Raw genomic sequence first — 22119 nt, 5'->3', positions numbered from 1 at the left:
AAGTTGCTTATTCACTGAGCCACGGACCCGGAAGTCACGCCAGTGAGCTGAAAGGGAGAGAGCTGAACCGCAGACAACAGGCCATTAGGCAATCGGCCAGACACCAAAAGAGAAGCTTCTGGACGCTGAAAGGAAGCACCGTCATGCAGCAATGAGTTAGCAGCCCCCAGGAGAGCCTTCTGTCGGCTTAGGAGGGGAGGTGGCAGACATAAGCCATGGGGACAGTCCCCTTTGGACAGACCAGGCAGGACAGAGAATGGGTTCTGGGGGAAGGGGACACTATGGGGTCTGGATGGATGGGATGGAAGGGGTGACTAAGAGGTCAGTGCAGCAGGGAGGGAAGAGGTGGGGCAGGGCCACGTGAGGAACTATCTTCTGTCCTCAGGGGCCGGGATAACTTCAGAGGGACACCAAAGAGCCCCCACACACAAAAAGATAAGAATCAGTGGCTGACTCAAAAACCCCAAGAATTCCAGGTACACAACGCCTCTCTTGCTGTGGCTTCTGTTCACCCAGCAACTGCCTACTTACATTCTAGATCGATCGGGGAAACTCCTTGAAAGCCCAGGCGTGTCCAGGAGACGCTCAGTGCAGAATGTCAGGATGAGGGAAAGAAATTCATTCTCCTCAACCTCATCTATTTCCTTCTCTGCTTTTCCGTTTTCCTTTTCCTCATTTCATATCCTCCCCCTGCCCCTGGTTTTTTTCAGAAAGCATTCCTCGAAAAAGCTCCAAACTTGATCCCAATGGGGACCCAAGAAAAATGGAAACTACCCCATTTCTCACCTACGCTGCTAGCGAGGGCAGGTGGGAAGCCCAGGGAGGAAAGTATGGATGTGCAGCTACCCTAACCCCAGGAACTGAGGCTGAGACGGGGCAGAAGCGGACTGCACTTGAGCTTAGGGGCTGGGCTCTGAGGCCAGCTCTGCTTCTAATTGGCTGCTTCACCTGGGGAAAGTTACAAAAAAAAAAAAAAAAATCCTCCCTGCCTCAGTTTCCATATTTGTAAAACAGAAAAAATAAGAGCACTTACTTTATAGTATTTTGGGAAGAATTAAATAAATACTCAGAATAGTGAGTGGCACTAAATACTCACCTCTTCTTTCTTTCACTGCTCCCCCCCAGTAAATACCTAAATATGTTTCAAAACACAATGTTTATCAGAACAAAAGATCCTATTGATCCACCACAGGGGATGTGAAACAGAGCAGGAGTATTAACTTATCATTTGTCCTTACACGTTATGCCCCTGTCCTTGGATTCATCCCGTAACCGATGGCACAGGGCTGGAGAGGAAGCCATTGAGGCTGGCTGGCCATCTGTGGTTCTGGAATGTGGAGAGAACGGCAATGTCTGTGGACCAGCTGGGCTGAGTTAACCTAAATACGGTCTTTATATTGGTATTGCATATTCTGAGTTCTTTGTTCCCTAACACCCACACTATTTTCTCATTTATCAGATGGGTAACGGGACTCAGAGTCCATGCCGGCAAGGAACCCTGGTGGCCGTCGGATCCCTTCTGCATCACGTGTCGTGTGGCACAGGGCATGTGACTCAGGGGCGGCGATGTGCAGGAGGGAGAGGCTACCTCGGGCCCTGCTGACTAGAGAGCAGGGTCCATTCCAGGTCTCCTGGACTTCTCCTATGGTCAAGGTTACACCACTCACCCTTCTTCTGTGTTCAGAGCTCTTATGCCACAAGTGACTTTCCCTTCCAAATAGTCTCCATTTTCAAGGTCTCAAATGCCATTTTCATGCATGAATAATTAAATTTTTACCATTCCTATGGGAAATGAAGAGGGAGCCAAAGAGACCATCAGAGCTGATCTTGATTTTTATCTGAAGTACAAAAATTTTAATGCATGCGTGCATCTTAAGAAAGAAAATGGAAAAGGAAATTCACTTGGAAATTCATGACCCAATCTATTTATCTAAAATACAAATGTGCATCAACAAAACCAGAGCAACACCAATGCCAATGGGCCTGGGGGCATTTGCTAGCCAAGATACCACAGAATGTAAGGCTGCGTTTCTCCAGGTCTCCAGCCCAAGTGATGATCACTAACATCACTGCTAACAGATGTACATGGAGTACATACTTGGTTAAGAAAAATAAATTCCCAGAAGGAGTAAGATGGAGTCTTATACATATACATATATATATATATATATAATTTATATATGTATAGATTTACATATAAATTATACATATATAAATTATATATATGTAAATCTTACATATGTAAATTTATATATTTATCAATTTACATATATACATATACGAATTATATATTTTTTCTTTTTTTTTTTTTTTTTTTAATTAAATCCAAGTTAGGGGCACCTGGGTGGCTCCATCAGTTAAGTGTCCAACTTCGGCTCAGGTCATGATCTTGCAGATCGTGAGTTCGAACCCCACATCGGGCTCTGTGCTGATGGCTCAGAGCCTGGAGCCTGCTTTGGATTCCGCGTCTCCCTCTCCCTCTGCCCCTGTCACTCACGCTCTGTCAATCTCTCTCTCTCCCTCTCTTTCTCTCTCTCTCTCAAAACTAAGATAAACATTAAAAAAAAAATCTAAGTTAGTTAACATATTGTGTAATAATGGTTTCAGGAGAATTTAGTGATTCATCACTTATATATAACACCCAGTGCTCATCCCAACAAGTGACCTCCTTAATGCCCATCATCCACTTGTATTTTACCTAAAACCCATATCCTACCTGCCAACAAAAATGAAAGTTGCTTTGATTGTATTATGAAAAGATACTTTCCTTTTGTCTCATCTTTTCAATCTCTTAGAGTAGAGGGTGGTATCACCAGGATCCCTGAGAAAGAGAAATAGGTTTTAAGTAGAAATCGTGAATATACCAGAGACCCAGAGGCCAGACTTACCAAAACAAAATTTTCTTATTTAACCTGATTTAAGTAACAGAAGAGATCTCAACAGTCACCCCATAAAAGAAAATCAGTTCTGTCATCTGGGGTTCACTTCCTTATTAAAAACTCACAGTCAGTGATCATCACCAAGAGAAACCTACCACAGCTAGAAATGTTCAAGAACCCAGTGGACCAGGAAGCGGAGACCTTGCCCGTGCCCGCCACCCAGCTCAAGGTGGTACAGACCAACCATGTGGAAGCCCAGGACTATCTGAACGCGTCCAACACAAGCAAGAGAGGTAAGAATGACTCGCCCCACCGACAAGCTCTACATGTGTCCCCAGGAAGCTACATGATGCGGAACACGTGCTCATTGGTGGGGAGCAGACAGCCGAGGAAGCCAAGGGCTTTTTCGAGAGGAAGACAGGCTTCCTCACCAACCAAATGGAGAAACCCCAGCGAGTTCTGCAGGAGAAGCATGCCGTGAAGCAGGCTGTCATGGAGATGATGAGCCAAAAGACCCCGAGGCTCCCAGCCCTGGGGACAGCTCCGGCCACTGCCAAGGCCTGAGAGCTTGGTTCAGAAATGGGGCAGAGGGACCCTGCTTCTGGGAACCTGGGATCTTGTGGGTGTGGTTTCCTGGGGTCCCCAGGGGTCTTGGGTTCAATGCTAATAAGCGTGCCGGCTGAGCAGAAGGAAAATGAATTCATACGTAAGAATGAAGAACCCAACAAGATAGAGTGTTCTAGATTCCTTAACGCAAATAGCTCAATCTCTTCCCCTTTTAACTCAAGGCTTTAAATCTCTGTACTCTTTTTCAGGGTTTAGCGCTGATGGAAAAGGTCAGTCTGGCAGCTCTAAAGAATTCCACTCTCTATTTATTTATCTACCTAAGGGACATAGTTTGGATCCTTGACTGCACTGGAATACTTGAATCATACCAGTTGGAATAGGAGCCATCCAGAAGTTGAGAAAGAAAAGAAAACATATATTCAAGCTAAAATCAATCCAATTTTAAGAGAGGGCTATTAGTCTATCCCAATTTTAGTACGGTTTTGAAAAAACAGGCTAGACAAAAATAGACTAAAATCACAAGTATGACTGGACAGCTTTCACTTGGGGCTCTCCTCCCACAGCCGATGGTGGGACAGGCCTCCATTCCAGCTCCTTGGGGGTGGAGGACTCCTAATTAGATATTTGTTAGGAGAAAGGCTTTCTGAACACACCCCCACAGATTGAAAGGGGGCACGAGCTGTTGCCCTCTAGCGTCTAGGTCACAGAAGACATGTTCCAAACTTGCCAGAGAGCTCACTCAGTACTCTTCTGGAATGTGCATCTCTAGTCCAAGTAATTTTATAGTTACTTAATTTTATAGTCAAGGTCTCCATATTTTCTTTTCTGAAGCAGGTTCCCGATGATAGAGGAACCAGCATAAGAGTCAATACTACTCCCAAATACCATTACCACGGTTAGAATAATAAAACACCAATGTATATTCCGTTTGCCAAGAAGCAAAGCTGCTCAGGGAAATGAGAACTGAGAACTATGTAGTCCCAAGACTTTAAGTTTTAAATCTTGTTATCTTCCACAAGGTGCTGTAAAGAAACTATTCTCATAGGAACCGTGAACTAGAAGTGTTAATTTCTGATTTACAAAAAAAAAAAAAAAAAAAAATCACAAAGGGAGGAAGCAGGATTATCTTGAGTACAATGGCAAAAGAGGGAGAAGAGAGTTGCACGTGACTTAATCCCTAACAAAACAAGTCCAAGGAGAGATTTCCCAGACTGGTAGTCAAACAGCGAAGGGCACTCTTTCTCCCGTGGAAAGTATTTGAAATAGGGCATTGTTTAATGTCATAAACTCAAAGGCATGTCCCTTCTGTTGAAGGAATAGACTGTCAAATCCAGTTTTTATTCCCCCTTCCCATAAATCCAACACTGTGAAGGTCAATGAAAACACAAAACAACTTTCAGGATCGCAGGGGGCCGTGACCTTTACCATCTTCCTGTGACAGTGTAGAAGTCCAACTTGTCACAATAATTTATTTGAAGATGCAGACTTCTGCATGAAAAAAGGGAAACCAGTAGAACAATTCAAGGGAAACCCAGTTTTCTCGGGGCTCATGCTGTCCCTCCTGCGTGCAATGTCCAGAGTTCAAGGTCAACCATAAGTCTACCTTCCCGTATCACCAACTGACAGCCTTATCACTTGCTGATTCCTCTTGCCTGAGCCAAGTTGAGCCACGCATTGAGTAGTTCATAACAAGCCTATTGTATGCCATCTCGTTCTCTGGTTGATCTCCTTTGCCTGGAACCTCTCCGCAGCCAGGAGCACTGTTTGGCGGTGGCTGGTTAATGCTTCCCAAAGCCTTGCAGAAGCAAAGTAAATCCCCCTTGCAGATGGAACACTGTTAGTCCTTGATCTCCAGATACCAGGCTAAGGGGGAGGCACTACGGCGTGCCTCGGGGGCATTTGTCTCCCTTTAGTGAGAAGGAGGTGTCAGTGGTACCTGCGGTCAGCTAAAATTATGAAAAATAACGCTTTTTTATTTTGTGTGGCACTTTTTGGCTACAGAGTGATTTCAGACAAGGGCCCAGTAAAATGTTACGCTTTTCCGACACGCAGAGGGTAGCCGTCCTGTAACGTCTGGATCAGCTTTGTTGGAAGAGCACTGCACGGTCCCACGGAGGCAGCCGCGGAGGAAGTATGTGGTACATACTTGGGAGTATTTATAGGATTCCATTTGAAGACCAAATTCTAGAAATATGCAGTGCCCAACTCTGGCTTACGTAATCCAAGTCTCGTAGTTGAAGCCAAGGCTTCCCTTTGCAAAGGCAAACTGATTAGATTCATAAATTTTATTTCAGATACCCTTGCCACACCCTGTGCCCTTTGTTGTCTTTAAAGTTTCAAATTTATCACGCGGTTCTGGAGGTTGGAAGTCTAAACTGGGTTGGCCAGGCTGTATTCTTTCTTAAAATTCTGAGCACCCATCTGTTGGGTGGCGTCCTTCCTCCAGCTTCAAAGCCAGTGGCGTAGCATCTCCCCCGCTTCCTGCCTCCCTCTTCTCAGAACCCTGTAATAATGTTGGACCCACCCAAATAATCCAGGATAATCTTCCCATCACGAGATCCCTAATTGAATCACACCTGCTAAATCCCCGTGGCCTGTACAGGAACATTCACAGGTTCCACAGATTAGGACAGGATATTGCGGCGGGGGGGGGGGGGGGGGGGGGGGGGGGGGGGGGGGGGGGGGGATTTTCCTATCTAGCACACCAACCTTATAAACTTATCTCCGCAAACCACCTGATTAAGAGTAATCTTCTGGGGGCACCTGGGTGGCTCAGTGGCTTAAGCACCTGACTCTTGATCTCGTCTCAGGTCATGATCTCACAGTTCGCGAGACTGAGCCTCGAGCTGGGCTCTGTGCTGACAGCATGGACAGCATTCTCTTTCTTTTCTTCCTCTCTCTCTCTCTCTCTAAATTATTTTTTTAAAAAAGAGTAATCTTCTGAAGTGCCAGGGATTAATTAAAAATTCATTATAGGGGCACCTTAGTGGATCAGTCGGTTAAGCATCCGACTTCAGCTCAGGTCATGATCTCACAGCTCGTGGGTTCAAGCCCCGCACCAGGCTCTGTGCTGACAGATCAGAGCCTGGAGTCTGCTTTGGATTCTGTGTCTCCCCCTCTCTCTGCTCCTCCTTCATTCATGCTCTGTCTCTCTCTGTCTCTCAAAAAGAAGTAAAAGTTAAAAAAAAAATTTTTAATTCATTATATAGTCTTACCAACTTAAGTTTTACGTTTGTATTACGCATTTCACTATCACATGGGATACATTGGGAAGAGTTAAGGCATGTGAATTATTTTTCTAGACTGTAGCCTATTTATCTTCACCCATTTCTGAAACTAATATGTAATATTCATTTGCCAAAGCTAGTGTGGATTTTGTTGTATCCTTTCAGAGATTTTTGTGATAAAATGTGAGGTCATACATAAACCTGACATGATACACTGTAGTTTTAATTCATGCTCAGGAGCTCAGCTCTTAAAAATCACGTGGCTTTAGGTTACTTCTTAGCGATTCACTACCTTTTAGTGACAAATGTAAACTGGGCTGAACAAAAAATGATTTCCAACAATAAAAGCATTCAAGAGAAAAGAGATGGTTATTCTAACAACCACTATCTTCTTTGGAAATGCACATAAAAATCTGATGGATAGGAAGAAAGGATTCTGCTTATTCTGAGACATGCCTACCAAAATGTTAGCTGTCTTCATTTACACCTAAGAAACACTAGTCTGAGATCAGTGATGGAATAAAGCCACTCCTTATCAGGAACAGGCTAATACGGAGGCAGAAGAAAAGGACGGACTGAGCAGATGCCTCCTGAGGTCTGAAATACTTCAAAGGGAGCGCTCAGCAGTGAAAAGGTGGAGAAAGTAGACGGTGACTCTCTGCGAGTTTAACCCGAGAATGAGCGATTCAGTTTCGTGCAACCATACAGGTTTGGCTGCTATTAACGAGCTAAAGCGTTTTTCCCATTAGAGTAAAAACTCAGTCAAGAAAGGGTTATTTTGGCTTCATAAATAATACAAACACTTAACTGAAATCCAATACAATGCTGTGTCTCAGAATACTGACCTGCCACCTCTTTTGCACGTAACGTGTCCTTCACACGACAGCTTCGTCTAAACACATCAAGTACTACGGGGAAAATACCACCTACCACAGGAACAAGGCTGGAAAGAATTAATCTGATGGGTAGAAAAGTGACTTCACCCCTTCAGTATTTTCTGCAACATAAAACCAACACAGACTCATTTGTGAGTCCCTAGTTTTATTCTTTGATGAAGTAACAGGACCCAAAATCACGGAATGATACTAGCTGAGAAAAGTCAGGGACAACATCCACACCCCTGGTTTTGTTCTTGTTTCTGTTTGGTCTCATACGGCACAGGTGTTTGCGATGACAGGTCACGAAAGGCATTTATGTCCTGTTGCCCAGCACCTAGCAGACACGTCATAGATGTTTGCACGTGTGTTCAACAGGATCCACTCTTGCAAGGAAAGGACGAGAAGGAGAGGAGAGAGCTTGCTTCCCATCTCTCCCGACCAGCCATCGAGACTTATTGAGTCGTGGTCACAAAGAGTGCGGTGGTGGCCAGGAGGACCTCGCTAACCGTCCACATCTTGACCAAATCCCAAAGGCCACCAACCCATGAATGTACATATGCCAGGTATGTATCCCAGGCACGTATCTGTAGGTAGCTAGTCCCAGGTGATCTGGGATTGGGAGGAGTAAATTCAGGGAGCATGACATCTGCCATCTAGTTACATCAATTTCCAGCATTCTCTGAAAGACAGAAACAGCAAATGTGGCCATCATTGCACTTCTAGATGTGAAGGTGTCACTGGACACAGTTCTCCCCTCGTGTCAGCAGATGCCAAATGGATGGCACATACCAGTGACTTAAAGCAGCATTCACAGAGGAATAAGGGCAGGGAATACTGTCTCTTTAAAGTGGTCCAGGGGCGCCTGGGTGGCGCAGTTGGTTAAGCATCCGACTTCAGCCAGGTCACGATCTCGCAGTCTGTGAGTTCGAGCCCCGCGTCAGGCTCTGGGCTGACGGCTCGGAGCCTGGAGCCTGTTTCCGATTCTGTGTCTCCCTCTCTCTCTGCCCCTCCCCCGTTCATGCTCTGTCTCTCTCTGTCCCAAAAATAAATAAAAAACGTTGAAAAAAAAAAAAATTTAAAGTGGTCCAGAGTGTGTTCTCTATTCTAAATAATGCGAAGAATTTCCTTTTTTGTAATTGTTCTTTAGTGTTTATTTTTGAGAGAGAGAGTGTGAGTAGGGGAGGGGCAGAGAGAGAGAGAGAGAGAGAGAGAGAGAGAGAGAGAATCCGAAGCAGGCTCCAGGCTCCAAGCTGTCAGCACAGAGCCAACGCGGGGCTTGAACTCATGAACCGTGAGATCGTGACCCGAGCCGAAGTCGGTCACTCAACCGATGGAGCCAGCCAGGCGCCCCGAGAAGAATCTCTGAGATGAAAACCACAGAGAGCTGAATGGAGATCTCAAATTTTTATTAAGGCTCATTTCAGAAACACGTCCAAGCCCCACGGTGGTAGGAGGAATATGAGAAGAGAAACCGAAGATGGCCAGCCGGACCCAGAGAGGGACGTCAATTCTGTCAACATCTCAAATCGGAGAATGTGGTGAGATCCGGCCAGTTTCACCCCTGTACACAAAAAAATGTGTGAACCCCATTTTCTGCTTCTTGACATCTCTGTGGGCTGAAGGGGGAAAAAAACATGTCCTGGTGCATCTGGTATTAGGAATAAATCTACATCCACACACGGTACTTGAAGCATGAGTCATTACTCACTACAGTTCTCACACTTTGCATCTCTGTTTAGACAAAAACATTTACATTTTTTATCCTGACTTTGCTAGACTATAAAACCGGATGATTCATCACAGGTAGGTAATCACGTTAGCAACGTTTAAAAAAAAAAAAAAAAAAAAAGGTGGGGAAGGAGGGAGAGGAGGGGAAGAGAAGGAAGGACAGAAGCCAAAAAAGCAGCGTATCCTAAGCCAAGGATTGCGCCTGAAGCAAAACAGTAAGCGAAAGGGTACGCTCTCCTACAGATACACCCCGTAAAAGCCAAGCCCAGTGATTGAAGCTAAGTCAGTACATTCTTCTCTCGGCCCAGGTGCTAGTTCAGGTGGTACTGGAAAGCAACAGCAACCGGTTGGCAATTCGTAAGTTGTTCCTAAAACAGTCCCTCCTGCAGGGAAATTAAAGCTTTAAAGTCCCCCCCCCCCATCTTTCGCCAGTGCAAGCTGAGAAGTTTTCTCATGGCCAGTGGCCGTGCAAATGCACTGCGCCCTCTGGAAAGAGAAGAACTCACGCCACAGCACGCCTAGCACTGCCATCTGAGAGGTGCAGGTACACGTCCACACACAATACAGGCGATCCATGGTCCTCCAGGCTGAGTGTCAACTCGCCCACTGTCATCAGCTCTATCCAAGTGACAAGCATCACGTCTAGGGCTTTCAGCCAACGAGGGTCCGCTGCGGCGAGAGAACGGAGGCCCTGTATCTTGACACACTCGAACCACAGCAATGCCCGTGACCTGTCCTCCCGAGGCCCCAGCATTCCCAGCCTCACAGAGCCAAGCAACGTGCCCCGACCAGAGCTCCTGGCCACCCCCTGCCGCCTGCCATCCTCAATACCGAGGACACTGTAGGATGGCCAATGAGCAAGCCCCGGCTCAAACTGAGGTCGGCTCCCCACCTTTCCCACCGAGGGAGCCTTAGTAAGATAAAGGTGACAGAGGGGAAGGAGGAAAGGATGAATCCAGAACACAGAAGAGTTAAAAAAAAAAAACTTGGTCGCTAAGATGGGAAGTGTTATGGACTAAACTGTGTCCTCCGCAAAAATGTATACATTGAAGCCCTAACTACCAGCATTGTGACCGTATTTGGACACAAAATCTATGATGAGGTAATTAAGGTAAAATGAGGCCATTAGGGTGGCCCTAATCCAATCTGACTGGTGTCCTCATAAGAAGAGAAAATTAGGCCGCAGACACACACACGGAGGAAAGACCGTGTGAAGAGGCCGTGAGAAGTCAGCCCTCTACAAGCAGAGCAGAGATACTGCTGGGGAAGCCAGACGTCCCAACACCTTGATCTTGGCCTTCCAGTCTCCAGAATTGTGGGACACTTATTTAGGCCCCTCAGCCTGTGGTCCTTTCTTACGGTCACCCTGGCAGGCTACCACGGAAAGAAACAGAGCACGCCTTCAAGTGTCTGAGGGGCCTTACGCTCTTCCTGCCCCTGTCTACACAGCAGCCTGCCCCCTGCTGTTCTCTCCCCTCAAGTCCCCAGGAGCCCATCAGCCTCATACTGCCCCCACCTGAAATCAAGTAACAGAGCATTTCACTCCAAACACTCCTGGCTCGTGATGTCAGAAAAGCAATCTGCTTAAACACACACACACACACACACACACACACACACACACACACACACACACAAATTGCACCATTTCCAAGGTACAGCTATTGTACACCCTGTGGCTTCCTTCTGCCCCCTCCAGCCCCCAGGAAGAGCAGAGAGGATATTAACGTTTATTGAGCAAGTTAAGAATTCTATCTTCTGAGGCAGATTTTACTTGATGCAAAAGGAAAGGGACTCGGAGAGATGAAAGTCACTTTTCCAACAGTGGAAGCAGGAATTGAACCCAGATATTTCTGGCCGCCAAGCCCTTGTTTTTTCCACCATGTGAGAGTTTCCTTCCCGCAGCTGAGATGGCCGAATGTTTTATAAAATAGTTACATGAGGGGCGCCTGGGTGGCGCAGTCGGTTAAGCGTCCGACTTCAGCCAGGTCACGATCTCGCGGTCCGTGAGTTCGAGCCCCGCGTCAGGCTCTGGGCTGATGGCTCGGAGCCTGGAGCCTGTTTCCGATTCTGTGTCTCCCTCTCTCTCTGCCCCTCCCCCGTTCATGCTCTGTCTCTCTCTGTCCCAAAAATAAATTTAAAAATGTTGAAAAAAAAAATTAAAAAAAAAAAAAAAAAAAAAATAGTTACATGAGGAGGGGGTGGAAATGCCACTGTAAACAGTATTCAAACAGGCCTAGAGCTCACTATTACACTGCTATAGGGGCACCTGGGTGGCTTACCCGGTTGGGCATCTAACTCTTGGTTTTGGCTCAGGTCATGATCTCGCGGTTCATGGGTTCAAGCCCCACATCGGGCTCTGCACTGGAAGTGTGGAGCCTGCTTGGGATTCTCTCTCTCTCTCTCTCTCTCTCTCTCTCTCTCCCCCCCCCTTCCCCATGAGCATGCACACTTTCTCAAAAATAAACTTTTTTAAAAAATGGTATGAATTAGATGTTCTCTACTACACAAGCTTGTAGAGAAACTAAGATTTCCCTTCAAATTTTACAAATCATGCTCAAAATGACAATAGCACCCTTGAATAGTTTTGACTGAAAGATAACTCAGGGAAATACCTACTTTTAAAATACAGAGTAATAAAAAGGCCACATGAACCCCGAGCTCTCCTGTCACTATTCAGCATTTGAGGCTACAGCTCCGGTGACAAGGTTATTCCGGGCTCTCAGAGGTCAGGGTCCGTGAGCAAGTCAGCCCCGGCCTCCTGAGTGGGTGCAGCAGGTGAAGCCAGCACTTAATTTCACCTTATCATGAACCCCAGATCGGCTCTTAATTTTCTTTCATCCCGGAAGTGCCTGATGAAAAGCAAAACACTAGTCCCTAAGCACTAAAACTGCGAAGGGTGACCAAAAATGGCGAGACCAGCTCCCAGGACGTGGACTGACGAAAGCAGGGCATCAACCACGACTCCCCTCCCCACTCCACCGGCAGCAAGGAGGTTCCAAAAAGAGGGTCGTGAGCCACTCCCTCCCCCGCTTGCCCATTTGCTCCCAACATGCTTGCTCTGCCCATGAATAAAAGCAATCACCACCTAGGGGCGCCTGGGTGGCGCAGTCGGTTAAGCGTCCGACTTCAGCCAGGTCACGATCTCGCGGTCCGTGAGTTCGAGCCCCGCGTCAGGCTCTGGGCCGATGGCTCAGAGCCTGGAGCCTGCTTCCGATTCTGTGTCTCCCTCTCTCTCTGCCCCTCCCCCGTTCATGGTCTGTCTCTCTCTGTCCCAAAAATAAATAAAAAACGTTGAAAAAAAAATTTAAAAAAAAAAAAAAAAAAAAAAAGCAATCACCACCTTAATGTTCGCGAATGGCTATATATACGTCGTCACCTTGCTGCCCGTAAGAATTATGCACGTCATTCAGTATGTTGGGCTTTCTTGTAAGTGCCATTCAATTTCCACGATGCCCTCAGCCCTCAGGTTCTGAGTATTCAGTCTGCTTACATGGCCTGATTGTTCTCTTACTGCTTTATAAAATCAGAGGCAACATTAGAGGCCAGGAAAACAGACGAAAGGAGAGAAGCCAGCTTTTGACTTTGGACAAGCCGAACTGGAGGTAACAACGGAGCACCCTGGCCCACTGAGGTAGCATCCTCGATGCTGTGTGCCGGGGGCCGGCAGCAGATGAGATGGTCAAAGGGGAGAAAGAGTGTGCGGATGAGGGAAGACCAGACTCCTGAGGCATTCACGTCTGGGCAGTGGGAGGAGCGTGGGAAGCAAAGGAAACCAGGCTGGAGAGTGAGATAATCTCTGCGTAGAGCTGCACTATCCCATACGACCCATCTCATGTGGCTAGTGGGCACATGAAACGTGGCCAGTCCACACTGAGATGTCCTGTGTATAAGACATACACTGGGTTTTGAGGCCTAAATAGACGGTCCCATCTCCACCAGGGAAGTTCAAGGTGACTAATGCTGAGAGAAAGCGTTTGGCCACCAGGAATCTTTCAGGCACCTGTCCTGGAGAGTGGTGAGCCGTACTACAGCAGGGGCAGTGAGTAAATAAAGCATTGCTGCCTCCAAACGTTTTTGGCAGGGAAATCATGGAGTGTGGTCCAAAAATATTTTGTTTGTTGTTTACGAAAGGTAAGAGCTGTGAATGTTTATAAACAGTGTGCCGGCCCCCTTGCCTTTTTCCCAGCAAGACACAGACACGCTGCCTCCCAAATTCACGTTCTGATCCCCACAGAACATTGAAAACGCTCACAGGAAAAAGAAAGAGCTCAAGTGGCTACAGAAGGTAAGTCATGTGGTAACTTGTGGAAACATCCAGTCTTCAGTTCATAGAACAGCTAGATTTTCCTCATGCTTCCTGCGGTTTCTCTAGTATCTTATAAGGACGGCAAGGAGACACAAGAATCAAGGTCACCGGACAATGCAGGTGTGGCTGGACTCTCATGCCTGTCACATGTGAACCGAGTCCATTATAAACTTGCTCTTTATTTCCCTTCTTATTTCATTCCTCAAATAATGGACCGTAACAATAGCAGGGTCCAACCTGACACTCTTTCCATAGAGAAGAAACAGAGAGGCCCACACACGTCTGCTTATCGGAGCTCTCGGTGGTTAAGCCTCTGGTACTATGAATTTGATAGCACTACAGATTGCAGGAGGGGGCAGCTGGAAGAGGCAAGTCTCTCCTGGGTACTAGATGCATACAATACATACGGTGAAACCTCGGCTGCGGGCATAATTCGTTCCAGAAACATGCTTGTAAACCGAAGCACTCGTCCATCAGAGCGGATTTCAAGAACCATCGGCTCTGTTGGGATCATGGGACACCGGGCATCACGTACTACTCGTACGGCAAGACGTCACTCATTGATCAAGTTACAATTTATTAGAAATGTTTGGTCGTCTTGTGGAACGCTCGCAGAACAAGTCACTCGCAATCTAAGGTTTTCCTATGGACAGATAAATATATCTATATATAGTATATATATCATATAGATGATACCTATGTAATTTTCTTCATACTTGAAGAAACATAACACGAGGGTTTTAATTCCACAAGATAATGGGGCCGTGCGTAAAAGTGGCACCCACAAATTAACATACAAAGACGCCCCGACAATAACATTTTTAATACTCCACTTCCAGACCACTAGAAAGATGTGGCATCTTAGCTCACTGATGGCCCCTACAACATACCTTTTGTTTTAAAGCGGCCTGGGAAAGCTGTGAACATGCAGGCTCTGAGAGCTGGCTCAAAATGACGAGCCGCGTGATTTAACCTCCCTGTGCCTCCATTAAAATGGAGACAATAACAGTACAGACCTCACGTGGTCACAGGAGGAGAAAATGAGCTAACCCTGCTCACAACAGGACCTGCCCCCTACTAAGTGCTCGCCAACGTTAGCCACCATGTTAAACAATTAAAGCTTCTGAGAACCTGATCTTAGCAAGCCAGCATTCCAGCTGGTGACCTCAGAGACAGTGTGTGATGGGGCGGGAAAGCCTCACCTCCAGTCAGTTTTTGTCTCCACTTCTTCCCCCCACCATCAAACATTCACAGTGACTTTTGCAGCTGTTGGTTTTTCCCTTCTTGAAGACCCTGATAAGTCCTGCCTTCCAGGGAGTATTTAAAAGAAAACAAGAGTCCAGTGATGGCAGCCAGGAAAGAACAGCTGCACTGGGAGAAGGAAAGGCCGATTTTTTAGGAGTGACGGTTTTGTGTCTTTAGCCCTTGGGTGGCGGTCTCCTACCGCTGTAAGCAAGGGAAGCCAATAGGAAGTGCAAGTTTCCAGATAATCACCAACAAAACCATCCTTCTATCTGCATGGGTCACTGGGGGGTGGAATAGTATGGCGAGAGACGTGTGGGGCATACATGCAACCTAAGTGTGGCATATGTAACACATCTTAGCATAAATTCATCAAGAAAGTTCTAAACTGTCATGAGGAATTTTATCTGGTAACTTCAAGTGCGTTTGTACACAGACATATGTATGTATGTATGTAGGTAGGTGCATATACATATGGGGACACATATGTGTGTGTATATGGGTATGTACACAGGGAGAGATCAGAGGTCCAGGTTGTCCCTTTATAACTTACACACATGGGGTGTCCACACACAGGGACTAAGGAATAAACCAGAGCATCCTGGACCAATGCCAATGGAGACACATCACATCTGTGGCTCAGAACTTTTGTTGACCTCCTTTCCCACAAACTTGCTTCCCACATTTTACCCTCTTTCGAAGGTAGGGGGAAAAAAAAAAAAAACAAGGGCAGAAAAGGTGGAAAACCCTGAAGAAGGAGAACCATGAAACAGGCTTTCCAAAATTTTGCTTAGAGCCTCAGATTTTACGATCACAGTGCCGACATCTAAGCATGCAACCTAAATCAGGGAGGGTCCAGTTTTTTTTTTTTTTAAACAATGTAGTTTTGTTTTGTTTTCTTGTAATTTATTTATTTTTAAGAGAGAAACAGAGCACAAGCAGGGGAGGAGCAGAGAGAGAGAGAGGGAGACACAGAATCTGAAACAGTCTCCAGGCTCCGAGCCGTCAGCACAGAGCCCGACGTGGGGCTCGAAACCCACAAACTGCGAGATTATGACTACAGCTGTGAAGTCAAGGACTCATCACCATCACCTGCAACCTCTATTAAGACAACCACATCTCTATTCACATCTCAAGGGTAAAACCTCTCGAGTCATCTCTGAAGGACTTAATTCCCCAATCCTCAGTGACCAGGCACGGGCCAGACTCTACACAGGACACAGAAGGTGCGTGCCTTGGTTCCACACCGGTCCCAGCCGATGCTGCATTTGAATACGCCTTATACCCACGGTGAGCCACTGACTAGTCATCGGGCGACAGCATAAATACATCTGAGCAGCGAGAAGTTGGGGCAACGCAGACCATCTGAAACAGGTTATGGGAAAAGGAGCAAGTGACACAGGATGCATGCAAATGACCCAACGGTGAATCCTGCTCGAGGCCCCTATGGTTTAAAGGAGCCTCATCTGTGTCCTATCGCTGAGACATCTGCCTCCCCGAGGACCCACCCATTCTTCCTGGTCTCGAGACTATCACATAGCTCCGGGCAGCACTGTCTGAAAAATGTAACGCAAGCCACACGTATGATTTTAAGTTTTCTTACAGCCACATTTTTTTTTAAAAGGTGAAAAGGGGCACCTGGGTGGCACAGTCAGTTAAGCGTCTGAATGGCTCAGGTCATGATCTCATGGTTTGTGAGTTTCAGCCCCGCTCTGGGCTCTCTGCTGTTAGCCCAGAGCCTGCTTCAGATCCTCTGTCTCCTCTCTCTCTGTTCTCTCTCTCTCTCTCTCTTTCTCTCTCAAAAATAAACATGAAAAAAGAAAGCTGCAAACCTAACATTCACAAGAGCTTCATCTTTGGAGGATAAACTATTTTCTCCATATTTTGCAACTGATCAAATGCTCGCATGTTCAGGGAGAAGACACAGGTTGCTATCAAGTGATTCGCTCACTCTTCGAGCTCCTCATACAGATGACAGGCAGGCCGATGCCTCTGAGTTACGTAACTAAAAGAATATAAAAGGAGAGCCCTGGACAAGAAGTCTGGGTAACTGTCCTACACTCTGCCTGACACGCGACGGGCACTGGGCAATGCTTGCACGAATTACACCCGAAGGAATGAGGAGCGGCCGTGAGACTTTGGACAGTGCATCTAAGCTGTTTGTGTCCCTCGGTGTCCTTTACGTTTAAAATGAGATATTTGATGGGGCACCTGGGTGGCTCAGTCGGTTCAGCATCCAACTTCGGCTCAGGTCATGATTTCACGGTTGGTGGGTTCAAGCCCTGCTGACAGCTCAGAGCCTGGAGCCTGCTTCCAATTCTGTGTCTCCCCCTCTCTCTGCTCCTCCCCCACTCACGTTCTGTCTCTCAAAAATGAACGTTAAAAAAAAAATTTTTTTAAGGTGAAAATAAAAAGGTGAAGTTAACTTTAACTGTATACTTTATATAATCTAATATGTCCAAGTATTCTTTCAACATGCAATCACTTTTGCAAAAGTATTAATATTTTACTTTTTCTTTTTTTTTTTTTGGCCCCACTAAGTCTTTGACACCTGGTGTGTGTTTTACACTTTACAACACATCTCAGTTCCCACTAGCCATGTTTCAAGTGTTCAACAGCCGTGTGTGGTGACTGGCTGCCATATTGGACAACAATCATTCTAACGATTATCCTGAATACAGACCATGCCACGAACTTGCTTCCTGGGCCTCCAACTGAAAGTTCTCTCACTGAAGCTCTTCTCTGGCCGTGACCCACTCTTACCACCCATGTCCCATGTTGTAGCTGGATTAATCCACCTATCACGGTCTGACTCACTCGCTCAAGGTAGGGGCCCGCCCAAAGAGGAGCCATATTTGTACTGTCAACACCTACCACAAATTAGACATTCGGTAAATGTTTGTTCTACAGTCAATCAATTAAATACTCCAAGATGAAATCCAAATTCCTTCAAATGACATTGTGGTTTAGTCTTTAACTCCTTAGCTGCCCCACCTTCCTATTTGTAAAGCCTCTTCCCCAGGCCCCAGATGTCTGTAGCAGTGCAAGGGGGGTGGAGGTCGTAAAAGGTCACGGAGTGAACATGCTACATCTTCCTGGAGCACTAGTTAAACTACCTGCTGAGTATTTTAAATTATTTTTATATTAAGGAGCACCTCTCTCTCTCTCAAAATAAATAAACTTAAAAAATATGTTTTTATATTGAAATGCTCTGATATACAACGCAAGAGAAGACTAAAACCCCAAACGGTTGTTAAGAGTAAATACAAGTCTCCAAATACATTCTGTGCTTACAGCACGCAGCTTCAATACTGACACCAGCCTGGGCTGCCCGGGTGGCTCAGTCGGTCAAGCGTCCAACTACATTCAGCTCAGCTCATGATCCCACAGTTTGTGAGTTCGAGCCCCGCATCGGGCTCTGTGCCGACAGCAGGGATCCTCAGATCCTCTGTCCCCCTCCCCCTCTACCCGTCCCCTGCTCACCCTCTCTTTTTCAAAAACAAAGTAAATGTTACAAAAAAAAATTTTTTTTCTAAGCTGACGGCAGCCAACGTCCAAGCACTCCTGCTGGCCCGTGCTCCCCTCCCGCCAGCTGGCGCACTGATGGAAATACTCTGAAGCCCTGGCTGCCGGGCGCCAGCTGGTCACGCCTCACGCCTCCTCGCCTCTGTTCCCTGGCTGACAATGCCCCCTCACCGGTCTCTCCGTCACCCTATCTGCTCATCGAGGAAGTCAGGAAGCCCATCCTGACTGGTGCGAAGTAGAACGTCCCAAACTCCACCCGACCTCAAAAGCCGCACGGTTCTCTCGGCATCGATAATACCCGCTTAACACAGTTAGGTGGCCAGCTTTCCCTCCCCCACATCGGAGGGTCCCTGAGCAGGGCCCGCGTATCTCACTGCTTCTAATTCCCTCGGGTGATTTGCTCTCGACCGACTGTGAACAGGATGTGCGGCCTACTCTGCTTTAGGTCAGCATGCGACATAAAACATTAAAAAGTACAAAAGCACCTGGAAGGCTCAGTCGGTTGGACGTCCGACTTCGGCTCAGGTCATGATCTCGCGATTCGTGAGTTCGAGCCCCGCATCGGGCTCTGTGCTGACAGCTCGGAGCCTGGAGCCTGCTTCCGATTCTGTGTCTCCCTCTCTCTAAGGCTCCTTCCCTGCTCACACTCTGTCTCCCTTCCTCCCTCCCTCTCAAAAATAAACATTAAAAAATATATTTTAAAAAATAATAATAAATAAATAAATGTCCAAACTCTTGGCTAACACTATTTACAAGAAAGAATTGGACTCTGTCAAAATACTTGAAGAAAATTATTCACTCCTGATAATTCAGTACTTTCTTAAGTTCAAAAAAAAAAAAAAACTGTGAAAGGCAACAGCAGTGACTGACAAAAAGCATCATCACGGATTTTCCTTGGGAAATATTTCTCTCTTAAGTTAAATGTTATATAAACATTCCCGATTTCTCTGGGCTACTTTTAGCCATCCAGATGACAAACATTAATAATTAAGTCCAGTACAAAAGTCCACTGTGTACCCATCGTGCAAGTTATAAATGTCCAACTTGCTGCACCCACTTTGAAGTGTATTACTTATTCTAGACACAAATAATTTCAAGAATGATTAAATCCCATAAACAGTAAGTTTATGTATCAATACACATGAGACAATTAGCCTTTTAAAATCACTCCCTTTAAATTCTATTGCTAAACATCTGAGTGGTTTTCTTGTCTTTCCCCTCGCTTTTCCTCTTCTCACAAAAGATAGCCAGATCACCAGTAAACGATGGGTAACCAGGATAAGCTGCAAATATATTACATCAAGGTTTTGAGGGCCTAGAATACATTCACTAACACTCTTCCAGAGCAGCCTCTAAAGACAAGATTTTTAATTCCATTTACAAAATATCAGCAGTTCAAGATCACAATGTTCTAAAGGACCATTTATCCCCATCCATCATTAAACTTTTCTTACTTTAATAAACTCTTTTCAGAGGGGCGCCTGGGTGGCTTAGTCAGTTGAGCATCCAACTCTTGGTTTGGGCTCAGGTCATGACCTCAGTTTGTGGGTCTGAGCCCCATGTCAGGCTCTGCGCCGATGGCACAGAGTGTCCTCAGGATTCTCCCCCCACCCCCCCCCCGCAACCCTCCCCAAATAAATAAATAAACTTTAAAAAAAAATAAACTCTTTTCAAAAAAAGGCACTTCTCCTGGGGTTGCCATGATTATGCCAAAGTTTAAGAGCTAGAAGAGATTTTTGCCCCAGTACAATGTCTCCATTGTATATATTTTTTCTCAACTGGCTCACCTAGGAGCAGGTTGGAAGACAAGGTCAGTTAAAGGCCACAGTAGAGGGAGATTCTAAAAACAGCAACAGAATTTTTTTTTTTTTTTTTTTTTTTGAGAGAGAGAGCAAGTAAGCAAGGGGCGGGGGGGTGGGGGGTGCAAGTAAGCAAGGGGCAGAGAGAGAGACAGACAGACAGAGAGAAGCAGGGGCTCACCCAAAGCAGGGCTCATGTTCACCCAAAGCAAGCCTTGTGCTTCCCTGATGCGGGACTCGAATCCATGAACCATGAGCTCATGACCTGAGCTGAAGTCAGATGCTTAACCGATTGAGCCACCAACACGCCCACGAATTTCGTTTTATACATCAAAAGCCAGAAAACAAAGGCAATGAAACTACTTAAGCTCATAGTAAAAATGGATTTTGGTGAACAAGAATTCATTTAAACATTCACTTCAATCATAACAGAGTAGGACTTTCTTCAAGAATTCCCATACCCAAGCCCATTTTTGCAGAACTCAGGACAAATGTAATCCTAATAAGAATATAGGTTGGATGACATTGAATTAACAAATGGGAAGTTGTTGGTTTTTCATTCCTAAGAATAAAGAACATCCATCCACCTGTGAAAATATGGAACTGGAGAATAAGACAGAGAATTCACTTACATAAACAGCCACAATGGTAAGGGACAGTGGACAGTGAACATAGTCCTGTCTACTGTAATAGGTTTCAACAGCGTTTGTGTAACAATAGCACCCTCAACTGTTCTTAAGCCATGTCCATGGATCGTAACCTATAAAACTAGTATTTTGGCCAAGGCACAAATTTTGCCTATTAGTAAGTGGGATCCCAACCACTAGCCCAGTCTCTGCAGGTCAGAGTTTTTCAGGCATTCAGATAAGACTCTGGAAGAGAGATACTTATAAATATAAGCAATCTGGAAACAAACAAACCTCAGGTAGATTAGTGGGATGTGCCCGTACTCTACCTACCTCCCAGATATTAATATATCTATGGAAGAATAGGGAATATTCTGTGGAATAATACATGTGGAAAAAGAGAACATCACCCACACCTCTACAATTTTCCTTACATAATGCCCAGCTGTCCAAAAAAAAAAAAAAAAAAAAAAAAAAAAAAAAAAAAAAAAAAAACATGGCTGCCAGAAACTGAGACCAAATGAATAAAAACCAAGAGAAAAAACAAAAGACAATAAAAACAAATCTGCAAGTGATATCAACATTGGAATTATCTATTAGGAAACTGCTGTGATACATATTTTTGAAAACAGATAAAAAGAGGAAGACTATGACAAGAAAGTAAGCATGTAGGAAATGAATCAAGGCAAAATCTTATTAGTAAAAAATAAAATAACTGCAAATTTAAGAATTCAGTACATAGGTTTACCAGCTTGACTAGACAAAGCAAAAGACATTTAGGAACTGGTAGAAAGGTCAGAAGACAATATCCAGATTGAAGTACAAAGAGGAAAAAAAGTAAAAACATAACAAGAATATAAAACAGACTTAGGGAAAAGGAGAAATATACATGTAATTGGAGTCCAAAAAAAGAGGGAAGAGAGAAAATGAGGCAGAAGCAATATTTGAAGAAATACTAGCCAAGATGGATGAAAAATATCAAGCCACAAATTTGAGATACTTCACAAATCCCAAACAGGGATAAACAGAAAAGCAAATATCATCTTTGACAATAAAACCAGAGGCACCTGGGTGACTCAGTTGGCTGAGTGTCTGACTTCAGCTCAGGTCATGATCTCACAGTTGGTGAGTTGGGAGCCCCCGTGGGGCTCTGTGCTGACAGCTCAGAACCTGGAGTCTGCTTTGGATTCTGTGTCCCCCTCTCTCTCTCTGCCCCTCCCCTCCTCATGTTCTTTGTCTCTCTCTCTCAAAAATAAACAAACATTAAGAAAAGAAAAAAAATAAGACTTACAGCTGACCTTTCAAACAGAAACAGAAGCTACAAATGCTGGAAAAAAAA

The 22119-nt window shown here is 45.5% G+C and overlaps 1 protein-coding gene and 1 long non-coding RNA gene across 5 annotated transcripts in view; both read right to left on the bottom strand.

The window, feature by feature from the left end:
• RYR2 (ryanodine receptor 2) overlaps positions 1-22119 on the bottom strand; it is a 768107-nt gene that overhangs the window by 722901 nt on the left and 23087 nt on the right. The gene's annotated exons all lie outside the window — the stretch shown is intronic.
• Positions 11459-15882, bottom strand: LOC131492589 (uncharacterized). Its single transcript, XR_009252151.1, has 2 exons — positions 12623-15882; positions 11459-12367 (listed from the first exon to the last, which is right to left on the bottom strand). It is a non-coding gene; the product is annotated as an uncharacterized LOC131492589 (long non-coding RNA).

Source organism: Neofelis nebulosa, chromosome 13, assembly GCF_028018385.1.
Source record: "Neofelis nebulosa isolate mNeoNeb1 chromosome 13, mNeoNeb1.pri, whole genome shotgun sequence".
Classification (NCBI taxonomy): Eukaryota; Metazoa; Chordata; class Mammalia; order Carnivora; family Felidae; genus Neofelis; species Neofelis nebulosa.
Note: the sequence above shows the minus strand (reverse complement) of the source record. Positions and strands in the feature narration are given on the sequence as shown.